Genomic DNA, 10,053 nt, shown 5'->3' with positions numbered 1-10,053 from the left:
GTTTTGGCAACTATGAATAAAGCTGCTATAAATATCTGTGTGAAGTTTTGTGTGAACATAAGGCTTCAATTCACTTGGGTAAATACAAAGGAGCATGATTGCTCAATTATATGGTATGAGTATGCTTATTTTTGTCAGAAACTGCCAAGCTATCTTCCAAAGTTAGTACTATTTTGCATTCCCATGAGCAATGAGTGTTAGTTCCTGTTGCTCCACATCCTTGTCAACATTTGATATTGTCAGTATTTTGGATTTGGACCATTCTACTAGATGTATAGAGGCATCTCATTGTTATAATTTTCATTTCTCTGATGACATATGGTGTGGAGTCTCTTTTCATATGCTTATTTGCTATCTGTATATCTTCTTTGGTGAGGTGTCTGTTTGGGTCTTTTGCTCATTTTTTTTTTTTTATCAGGTTGTTTGTTTCCCAGTGTAGCTGTGTAAAGCCTGTGTTCCTGAAGGAGTATAAAGCCTTTGAGGACAGGACCTGTGACTTTTTTCTCATGGTTGTATTCACAGCACCTAGCTCAGGGCCTGCAGAGATACAATAATGTTTGTTTAATTAAAGAACGAGGGTGTGCATGAACTTGAACACTGCTCTCTTAATAAACCTGGCCTCATTGATACTCATTTTTGCCAGTTTACTCATTTGTGGACATGAGTAATTTGGCCTGAATCTCAGTTTCTTAAACTCTTAAGTGAAGACAATATAAAACCAAACTTTCTGTTATAAAAATTATGTAAGTGTGAAAACCTTTTATGAACTGAGGTCTAGGTATTTAAAAGATATTACTTATTATAAAGTTCAGTAAATTGGGCCTAAAGAAACATTGCGGGAAAACTTAAGGGTGCAGGATAATTGTCATCTATGTCACTATTTGCAGTCTGGTTACAGAAAAGCTTAATTATAACTGCTGTTAAAGGAGTATGGTCTACATGTTAAGTATCTCACCACACATGATTTCTAATCATTACAACCACCCTGCCCTATAAAAATTATCTTCTCTCTTTTGCAAGTGAAAAATTTGAAGCTCTAAGAATTTAAACAAGGGACTGAGCAGGAATTTGAACCCAGGTAGGTTTAACAGCAAATACTAAGTACTTTCCACTTGCCCTGAATGGGCTCTGACAACTAAACTAAATCAGCCCAAATAAAAACCTTTAGTCTGCATATTTTTAGAAATTTCTAGAAGAATAACAGTCCATGCAAGGGAAAATTGGGAAACTAGAGAATTCCATTGGTTGCTTTGGGTGGTCTTGTATTTCTACCATGTACTCTCTTCATTTGAGCTCTGTATATTGGGTCAATGGGAGCCTGAGGCTCAGTCCTCATGCAAAAATGGCCAACAAGGGCCCAAGCAAGGACGGTTATAGGCAGCTATGCTTTCCCCAATGGAATTGTACTTTTCAGCTTGAGGCCCAGATACAAAGGCATGAACATATTTTTCCTTACCCATTGGCTCAACATAAATCTAAAGATCAGACTTGACTCGATGAAATTTTCTTTATTACTTACAGCAGGATTGCTCATTCATTCATTTCCAGTGACTAAAAGACTGGACTATTGAGAGTTGCTTGCTCAGTGACCCTTTACCCCGCATCTTGCTACATCCATAAAACTTTGACAGAGAAAGATTCGGAGGCCACCTGGTGTACCGAACACCTTAGACGAGAGGGATTGGAGCTGCATCTATTTCTGAATATTCAGCCACAACACAGCAGATGTAGATCTAAAGGAATCTGTTAGAATAAGTCCAAGCAAATTTTAGGAGCTTGACAATTGCTAGGATTTCTATTTTAGTCTAGCGTCTGCAAATGTGTTTAGTGCTTATTCTGCTGCCGAGGTACAATATTCTCCCAAAGAATCCTACTTCTCACTCTGTTGTTTTAAAAAAATAAAAACAAATCAAAATTTTCTCTCTAGATTGCTGAAGAATTCTCCTTATAAGATGTGCCACTTCAACTATGATAAGACTAGGTAAGTGCTCTGTCATTATTGAAGGGCTACAAGTACAAATGACCTTTCTTTCCAACTCTCTACGCCCCTGGCCTGGTTATCATCCCTGTCTGAGGACATTGGATGAAGTCTGTTAGGGTCTCAATGTGAAAGGGCGTCCCTATCACCAGGTCTGACTTCTGCCCTGCATCAGTGCATTTTATTACCCTATCTGCTTATTGGATTACCATTAGCTACTTATCTTGACAAATGCACAGCCATAAATATAATTTACTGGATTTTGAAACTGTACGCCATGGCTTGTTTATATCATTCTTTGTTTCTAGGCAGGATTTAGGAGTACATATGTTTTATTAAGGAACCTTTCCTCTGCCCCACTCTGAGCAAAGGAATGTATTTCCAGCTCCTTTCCCCCTTTTTTTTCCCTGACAAAGAGACCCAAATAGAAACTGCTGCTTGGTTTATAATATATATATATTAATATATATATTTTTTTCTGAAACAGAAGAATGGGGTGTTTGAGCAAAATATGGTACTTCCTTTATAGTGATTGTATGTTAGTGATGAGCATAAGCCAAAGAAAAATTTAAAAATATTTCTGACACCTATGTCTCATACATGTGCCAGTGAAATTTTAGACAGGAAATCGTGAAGTGAAAATCCTTTCATATTTTGCCCTTAAGGGATGCATGTCTTTCTTCATCTGAGCAGTGTGTCTCTTCTGAGCCCTTGAAGACAAAGCACCTACACATTGGGTTCCAGCTGCCAGACGCGGAATCGCGATTGGCAAAAACACTCTGGAAGTTCTTTGAAATGCCTCTCACTTGCTCTGAAACTACTAACACCTTACCCTTTGCCTGTGAATGCTTTTCCTCGGGTTAACTCACATTTCTATCTGAATCCCTTTCCTGGAATCTGATATGAAAAACTCAGGGCAGGGCATGAACATCTGGGTTAAAAAAATTCTTACCTGGAGTTGAAGGCAAATCCAGAAATAGAATTCAGTGGCTTGGGCAGGGAAGGACTTCAAGAGTCTGCAACTGTGCTAGTGTGCTCTGCGGTCACTGCTTATAGGACTCCCACCAAGCTGTCCAGAAATAAACAGGGAGGACCTGCCATTTGCGTGTGCACTAAACAGACGCTCTCCTTCCTTCAGCTCTCAGAACCCCCCATGGGACCTCAAGGCATTGATCCAGGTTGCCTTCTGGCCTCTAGCGCTCCCTGGGTTATCACAATATCCCCTTCGAAGTTAGGAGCAGGTATATAGCTCATTCATTCACAAAGGCAGATACAAGGAAAGAATGTTTGCAAGTGATTTTATTATTTCTACCCAATACATGTAAGAAAACAAAATACTCAAATCAAAAGCCCCCAGTATCCACCATTTAAATGTCTCAAAATTCTGGAGTTGACCTTTATCTCAGTATGACACAATAAGACAACTCAAGGCACCATCCCACCCTCCATGAGGTCCTCCTCCTAATATCCCAGTAGATTTCTGGGGAATTCTTGGTCTCTTGTTAAGTCCACACAGCATCCAGTTTGATAACACACTTTTAGGTTTTATATTGTTGTTTTCCTTCCCCCCATGCTGGAAATCACTTCAAAAGCTTTTTGCCCTCAGAATACTAAGACTTTGTGTATAGTGAAATTTATAGAAAGTTTGACGTAATAGAAGGAGATTCCTGTGTAGCTGGGCATAGGCGGCAACTCCACCTTGGGTATTAGACATCACTCTCTAGAGATTCCACCAGGCCTTCCTCACCACAGAGAATTTATCAGTAGCCAAGACTCCATGGGTGCCATCTTGTCAGGGTTTTTTGGGGCCTCCTCTTACCTTGATAGTCTCTCTCTGTGTGCCAAAACAGATAGAAGGTTCTTGTTTATGAGAATCAAAACCTGTTCTCCTAGGCATCAAGTCTTATAGGAGGATCGTGCATAGGTGCAACCAACTACTAGTATATATCTGTGTGTGTTTTGGGTAAACACTCCCATTATTGATGTTAATTTACTCAGTTTATACTTTGCCAGCCAGCCTCTGCCTAAACATCCAAGGGATTAGAACTCAACTGAACTTCCTGAAACACTAATCACCTAACTGCGTTCTACATCTGCGCATGCCAGTGTACGTACTTCATTGTCCCTATAAAATTACAAATGCTTAAAGATTAGAGGCTGAATCTACTTTAAAAAAAATTCCATATCCCTTGTTACACAGTGTCTTTGTAACAAGAGGTGACAGTTTGTCACTGAGATTACCTACAACTGGGGACTAAGTGCCCTGTGGTTGATGGAGGAGTGGGGACAGGAGACGGCAGAGAACTAAAGAGCGCTGAGCACCAGCTCTTGACTGTCACTGGACTAAGTACATTACAAGAGCTAATTTCCCCCCATAAAACCTTTTAGGTGCATGTAATTAGCCTCACTTTATGATGAGGAAAATACTTGAGAGAGTAATACCACTTATAAGTGGAAGTATTAGGATTCAAAAGCATTTCAGTCTAATACTTCAATTCTAAGTCTCGTGACTGACTGGTCCATGACTTCACAATGCCTTTGACTTTAAAATTTCCTCCAGATTATCTGACAGTCCTGGAAACTTCGTTCAGAACACAAGAACTGCACCACCTCCCTCTTGCTTTTCTGTAGCGTCCACTTCCCCATCTGTGAGGGGCATTCAGAGCCTGGAGCGAAACTTTGTTTATTTTGAAACTTGGCTTTGAATATTGGACCCGCCTAATTGAAATCCTAAAGGGCTTTTGAGAGCCCTCAAGGGCTGATAGCTCTAGTATTTGCAGGTTGATCCCTGACCAAATCTGAGATTGCTTTTCTGAGAGTAACAGTTCCAGGCAATGGCCTTTCTTTACCTCTGCTTTCTTATATATTTTTCATGGCAGATTATGCAACTGTCAGCAGCATGTCAATCATATCTTAATTATTAATTATTTAAACCTCAGACTGGACATTTTAAAAGTGGACACACTGGGCCTAGCTGGTGTGGCTCAGCAGTTGAACATTGACCTATGAACCTGGAGAGCCAGCCTCTCTCCCTCCTGCTCACAGCATTATAGGCAGCTGGTGATCTCGGAGACACAGCTTTCATGTTTAGGGGAAGAAGGAGAATTGGGAAGGGCTCTTGGAAATTATAGGAGTGAGCTCTGTGCAGCCAAAATACTGCTCATGTAGGGGAAGGTGAAGTTAGAAAGTTAGCGGAGAGGAGCCAGGAATAAATGAAATGACCCCACCACAGCTGGGCCCCCTCACTCCTCCAATGGGAGTGTGAGGCTCCCTCTTAACCTTTTCTTAGCCTCAGTTTACTCCAAAATTGTCTGTGCTTGCCAAGAGCTCAGGAACGGCCGTTGCTCACAGGAATGTTTACATGCACCAAACCTGTGCAAAAGGAGCTCACCCCTGAGACTTCATATAGCCCTTGCCATTAGCCAAAATGAGCATCTGCAGACAGGGCAAGCATGAGTGTGTCTGCCCACGTGCAACAGAGACTTGAGGAAAAGAGCCATTCTGGACACCACAGGGATGGCCAAACGCAGTGGGCTCAGAGAGAGCCCAAGTGTGCTGCCTGCTTTTCCAAGACAGGAACTAACCATTGGACTCTGTGCCTGTGGTTTCCGTCAAGTTCCTTCCTCTGAAGACTTTATTTTCCTTGTGTTTTTCTTTTGGGAGAGCTAAACTTGAGGCATGGTGGGTAGTTAATAAAAAAACGCCACTATTTACTGAAAATTAGACTCTCGTCATTAAACATTGAGTGACCACATGAAATGAAACACCCTCACGGAGACAGGGCACATGGGGATTGGTAACCCAGGCTGCCTGCTTCTCTTCTTCCTAATGAAACAGCCTCCCCCTGGTTTTATGGGCAGAGCTGAATCTGGGGAAGGCACAGGTCAGCTTCCCTCCTGTGGAATAGGCTGGTGGAATTCCTTAGTCCTGAGCTGTTTCTCTTTCCTTCACTCCCTCTGCTGGGTTCTTCCTTCATCCTCCATGGAGGAGGAACTGATTTGTGATGGAAATAAACCTAAAATGAAGTCTGCCTCCTCCCTTATATTGGTGACTTTTTCCCACATGCGTTTCTATCTGCCACACTCTGGTTTTTCCAAGGTGTTTGCCAATTTTCACGAGCAGATATTCTCAAACGTGTCATGGTGGTGTTCCTAAGGCCAGCGATGGGTTTGTGTTAGAACCCAGAACGGCTTGTGTTTGGAAGTTGGGTCCCAAGACCAGCTCACCAGGGTCTGATGTTCACTGAGGTCATAGCAGAACCTGACCACCGAAGGAGAGAGTGTTGCTATGTGAATCAGCATCCTGATTCCAACTTGCTAAGGCAGGAACATGGCTGAGATTTTGCAGAGAGATGGGAAATATCCCCACCAGGGGGTGAGGGAAAGGTGTGTGTTTGGGTGGAGAAGGGATGGAATGCAAAAGGGTCCGGACTGAGGCACTGAGGTATATTGGACCCAAGCTATTTCTCTCTCTCTGACCTTTATCTTAGCTGAATACTAAAGAGAAGAATAAATAGGAAATGAATATATTTGTCCCTGCTATTCCAGACAGATAGCAGTTTGACTTTCCCTCCACCAATTTTATTTTCTCCCCGTGGCTCTCTCATACTCTCACAGGCCAATGCCTCTAAAAAAAGGGATAAATCTCTGCTGGACAGTTTTAGGTAATGTGGCTGTCAGGGAAAGGTTATAAAGGAGATTTTCTCCCAGATCACATCAATTATCATCAAGATGGCTGCTGACTATCTATGTCAGTGGTTCTCAACCTTGGCTGCACATTAGAATCACCTGGGAATCTTTTTAAAATCCTGATTTCTGGGCCTCATCCTCCCGAAATTCTGTTTCTTTGTTATGGGGTGGGGCCACAACATTAGTAACAAAGAAACAGAATTTCCGGAGGATGAGGCCCAGAAATCAGGATTTTAAAAAGATTCCCAGGTGATTCTAATGTGCAGCCAAGGTTGAGAAGCACTGGTCTATGTGAAGGTCAACTAAGCCAGCTTTCAACAACCTCAAGCTGGATCAGCACTTAGAGCAGCTCATTAGTAAGGCCGAGATGTCTTTGGTCAGGAGAGAATCCAGGAAGGAAAGTGTTTATTTTGACAATGGGCATTCATGCCCCTTTCCCCAGCTGCTTTCTCCTAGAATCGCCTCCCAAGCCTTGGCACCAGCCCATCAGGCCTGGGGTCTGTGCATTGCTCAAGTCTTTGGAACAGCCTGGCACTTCGTCACTGTGCACATCTGGGACATGCAGCTGGATTCAGAAGTTTCCAGCGGACTCTCGCACTGGGCAGAGTGTTAGGACTGTCAGCGTTGACTCAGCGTGGACGCGTTACAGCACATGTTTCCTTGGAAGAGGTTCTCACTCCACCAACACCTGCAGCCCAAGGCGGGAGAAGGAGCCTCCGCTCCACTCCAGGCAGAGAGTGAGGTCATGACGGACGGGCACAGCACAGCCACTCCAGATGTCGGTCAGCCATTAAAGGATGCTTCTGTCTAGGGGAGAGCAGCAAATGACAGAGTGTGATTAGGAATTCACAGAACTAAGTGGTTGCTTCTCATCTCCCCGGCAGCCTGTGTCTGCCTCATGGCACCCGCAATCACTGGGACTTCAGAAGGCAGGCAGGCAGAGGAAGCCATTCCAACCTTCTCTTCTATCATCCTACTTCTTAAGTGTATCTGACTCTTGCACAACAGCAACAACCATTTGTTGACTACTTATTAGGTGCCAAGAACTTCATATACATTGGCTCATTTAACCATTACGACAACCCAATGGTGTATATTCTTACTCAAATTTGAAACAAAGGAAACTAAGCTCAGAGATATTCATGATCTCAGCCATGGAGACACAGCCAGGAAGTGGCCAAGTGAGATTCAGTATTGTTTCTATCTGAGTTCAAAGTCCATACTTTTCTGGGCTACGTCATGCTACCACCCAAACTTGTTTAACTCTATTCCCAAGATTTTTATTAGGAGTTACAGCTATAGCCATAGTATCTAAAGCCTGAATTATCTAGGATACATTGTGACTACTATAACAAAGACCGGAGGGAAGAGCACCTTGTACAAATTAGGAGTTCAATTTTTCTCAATCCAAACAAAAGCAGCCTAACACTTATGTGGCAGCTCCACAGTGTCAGGTAGATACTACAGCCCCCTTATCATCCACAGGCCCAATGTGGTTCTTCACAATATCTGCTTCCAATTGGCAGAATGAAGCAAAATGTGGCAAGACAGGAAGGACACCCCCTCCCCCCCAAATAGCAAGATCCCGTTGACCAAAACTTATAGAGCCATACATAGCAAGAAGGATAGCTTGAAAATTAGCTTTTATTATGAACATTTATGTGGATGATTACAATCTAGTACCAAAAAGAGCATAAAAGATGGAAAGTGGGATATTCTGAAAGGAACTGAGCAAGGGTAAGGGTAATAAGAATCTGAGGTACAACCAAGTCATACTCCTGCGGGGGCAATGAGGGGAGAGAAAGAAAGAGAGAGAGAGAGAGAGAGAGAGAGAGAGAGAGAGAGAGAGAGAGAGAGAGAGAGGAGAGAGGGAGAGAGAACAGAAAGGAGACAGATAAGACAAACATATATTTGTAAAGGAATCAGTAATTTATACCCCACTCACTTCTGTTCACAGACCATTGGACAGAATGATCACATGGTGGCTGAGAAGTGTAGAGATGCTCATGGATTTGGGCACCAATTGTATCTGTCATGGAGATTTCACATAAAATCAAGAATTTTCAGCATTTCTTGGAAAATCAGATATTGCCAACTCAGAACAACTTTTACTAGGCAAGAACCACTGGAGCTCCTCAGTTGCCCTCTTAACTCAGAAAAAATTGGTTTCCTGTGTGTCTCACTCACGATTTAACACCCCATGTTTGGGAAATGGTACTGTCAGAATAAAATTTACAGTGATTTCAGGAGCCTCTTTCCAAGTTGTTCCTGATAATACAGGTCAACGCATCTAATGCTAGTAACCAGAGATTGAATAATTTCTTCCTAAATGCACTGCCTTACATTTTCCTCAATGACTCTCTACATTTTCCCACACATTGCCTTGTGAGAGGACCTTAATGTGTCCTTGTAAAGTTGACATTTTATCACTCAAAAATTGTGGAAAACATTTAATGTGGGCTTTGTAAATAAATATAAGAAATATTAACATTTTGTACATTTCAATCAAAGCTTCATGAATGGCCATGCCTCCTTTTTTATTCTATTCATGGGAAGTGAATGGAATTAGTAATTTAAAAACCTAGTTTGAAGTGTTGGTCCTATGACTTGTTAGCTGTCTAACCACGGATACATCTCAATCTCTTGGAGCCTTCATAACTATTTAGTATACATAATCAGTGCAATGATAATCATCATTAAGTGAAGTTTGTGAAGACATTGGAAATGCAACATCAATTGTCTTTTTAATCTAATTATCTTTCAAGTTTCTTGCTTTCCATTTCTTCTAAATTTTCAATGATTCAGTCACCTCTACATTTTATTTTCTTTATTTTAGTGTACTTATGAAAAGACAAGGACTAGAACACAATTCTAGATATCTAGAAGGGACAAGAATAATTTTTCTCCTTATATATTACTTTCTTTTCAAAGAAACTGTAGAACATGTAGACTTAACAAAATCAAGTAGCCAAGAAATTGAATGGAAAACCAAAAACAGTTAATCTTCATTAGTTGCAGATTCCATAAAATTTATTTGTAACTTTGAAATCAATACTTTTGCTACTTTTGCTGTCATTTGGAGAAATGTGCAGAGTAGCAAATAATTTGAGTCACCTACTGTGAACATACTCAGTTGAGTTTGAACAAGGGGACACTCTGCTTTCTTGTTTTAGCTGTGAACAAGTGTCCCTTTTGCAGTTTTCTGCATTTTTGTACTCTTTGTTAGTTTTTTCACTGTTTAAAATGTCCCCAAACACAATCTGCACTGCTGTCTAGATTTTGTAAGTGCAAACTTGTGATATGTCTTATAGAGAAAGTATGTGTGTTAGATAAGCTTTATTCAGGCATGAGTTATATAGTTTTTGGCTATGAGCTCAATGTTAATGA

The sequence above is a fragment of the Myotis daubentonii genome, chromosome 11 (genome assembly GCF_963259705.1).
Source record: "Myotis daubentonii chromosome 11, mMyoDau2.1, whole genome shotgun sequence".
Lineage (NCBI taxonomy): Eukaryota > Metazoa > Chordata > Mammalia > Chiroptera > Vespertilionidae > Myotis > Myotis daubentonii.
The sequence above is the reverse complement of the archived record's forward strand: the minus strand, read 5'-3'. Positions refer to the sequence as shown.